Source organism: Filicampus tigris, unplaced genomic scaffold (assembly GCF_054856515.1).
Source record: "Filicampus tigris isolate MCC_2025a unplaced genomic scaffold, RoL_Ftig_1.0 HiC_scaffold_35, whole genome shotgun sequence".
Taxonomy (NCBI): Eukaryota; Metazoa; Chordata; class Actinopteri; order Syngnathiformes; family Syngnathidae; genus Filicampus; species Filicampus tigris.
The window spans coordinates 92,501-95,000 of NW_028233416.1; positions in this window are offsets into that span (position 1 = coordinate 92,501).

The window sequence follows — 2,500 nt, forward strand, 5'->3', positions numbered from 1 at the left end:
AATAGCCCTGGTAGCATAAAAAAGCTCCAGGGCGCAGAGGCCGACGTGCGTAAAAGCATATCCGAGCAACAGGCACCTTCCCCGGGCTGCCACTAGTGCAGTGGTGGCCGCCTATAATAGCCCTGGTAGCATAAAAAAGCTCCAGGGCGCAGAGGCCGACGTGCGTAAAAGCATATCCGAGCAACAGGCACCTTCCCCGGGCTGCCACTAGTGCAGTGGTGGCCGCCTATAATAGCCCTGGTAGCATAAAAAAGCTCCAGGGCGCAGAGGCCGACGTGCGTAAAAGCATATCCGAGCAACAGGCACCTTCCCCGGGCTGCCACTAGTGCAGTGGTGGCCGCCTATAATAGCCCTGGTAGCATAAAAAAGCTCCAGGGCGCAGAGGCCGACGTGCGTAAAAGCATATCCGAGCAACAGGCACCTTCCCCGGGCTGCCACTAGTGCAGTGGTGGCCGCCTATAATAGCCCTGGTAGCATAAAAAAGCTCCAGGGCGCAGAGGCCGACGTGCGTAAAAGCATATCCGAGCAACAGGCACCTTCCCCGGGCTGCCACTAGTGCAGTGGTGGCCGCCTATAATAGCCCTGGTAGCCCTCAGCCCTGGTAGCCCAAAGCCCTGGTAGCCCACAGCCCTGGTAGCAAAAAGCCCTGGTAGCCCAAAGCCCTGGTAGCCCAAAGCCCTGGTAGCCCAAAGCCCTGGTAGCCTAAATTAATTTTTCCCATTCATTTCAATGGGTTAGGCTACCAGGGGGAGCAGTACCACTTTTGGCCATTAGGGGCGCTGTAGTAGGTAAAAGTTGATCCCCCCAGTCAGGGGATGAGTTTGCCTACTCGCTAGGTTACCCCTGGTTTCACAAAATACAAGGGGCACATTTTCAGAAACCACTTTTTCAGAACTTGCCACCTCCAGAGCTGATCAGGGGAGCCTCGCCAAACATTAATCCAAGATTGGTGAGGGCTCGTCGGACACCCCACGGGCGATGAGTCGGTGTCTGCCTGGAGCTCATGTCACTCTCAAATATTTTCTAAGTCAACCTCCATGCGCACATTGCAATGAGCCTGCCCGACATAGGGGCACTGTGAGCGGACTCACCGGGGGGGGAGAGGGCCCCCCCGCCTGGAGCTCCACGTGTTGGATTATTTTCTATGTCAACCTCCATGCGCTCAACAGAGCGAGCCTGCCCGACCTGGGGGGTGTTCAATCGGACTCCGCGGGCCGGGCGAGGGCCCCCCCGCCTGGAGCTCCACGTGTTGGATTATTTTCTATGTCAACCTCCATGCGCTCAACAGAGCGAGCCTGCCCGACCTGGGGGGTGTTCAATCGGACTCCGCGGGCCGGGCGAGGGCCCCCCCGCCTGGAGCTCCACGTGTTGGATTATTTTCTATGTCAACCTCCATGCGCTCAACAGAGCGAGCCTGCCCGACCTGGGGGGTGTTCAATCGGACTCCGCGGGCCGGGCGAGGGCCCCCCCGCCTGGAGCTCCACGTGTTGGATTATTTTCTATGTCAACCTCCATGCGCTCAACAGAGCGAGCCTGCCCGACCTGGGGGGTGTTCAATCGGACTCCGCGGGCCGGGCGAGGGCCCCCCCGCCTGGAGCTCCGCGTGTTGGATTATTTTCTATGTCAACCTCCATGCGCTCAACAGAGCGAGCCTGCCCGACCTGGGGGGTGTTCAATCGGACTCCGCGGGCCGGGCGAGGGCCCCCCCCGCCTGGAGCACCGCGTGTTGCAATATTTTCTATCTCAACCTCCGTGCGCTCAACAGAGCGAGCCCGCCCGACCTGGGGGGTGTTCAATCGGACTCCGCGGGCCGGGCGAGGGCCCCCCCCGCCTGGAGCTCCGCGTGTTGCAATATTTTCTATGTCAACCTCCGTGCGCTCAACAGAGCGAGCCCGCCCGACCTGGGGGGTGTTCAATCGGACTCCGCGGGCCGGGCGAGGGCCCCCCCCGCCTGGAGCTCCGCGTGTTGCAATATTTTCTATCTCAACCTCCGTGCGCTCAACAGAGCGAGCCCGCCCGACCTGGGGGGTGTTCAATCGGACTCCGCGGGCCGGGCGAGGGCCCCCCCCGCCTGGAGCTCCGCGTGTTGCAATATTTTCTATGTCAACCTCCGTGCGCTCAACAGAGCGAGCCCGCCCGACCTGGGGGGTGTTCAATCGGACTCCGCGGGCCGGGCGAGGGCCCCCCCGCCTGGAGCTCCGCGTGTTGCAATATTTTCTATCTCAACCTCCGTGCGCTCAACGGAGCGGGCCCGCCCGACCCGGGCGGCGCTCAATCGGACTCCGCGGGCCGGGCGAAGGCCCACCCCGCCCGGAGCTCCTCACCACGCACCGCACCTCCATTCCCCCACCGACCGATCGGCAACCATGACCCGCCATCGGAGGGCCCCCGCCGGCACCGGCCTCGCGCCGGTCGCTCGGGCGGACGGTTCCTCCGGCCAGCGGGTCGCTCTCCAGCGCCGGGGCTACTTCGCGAGCTTGGCCCGCGGCCAACCCCGGCG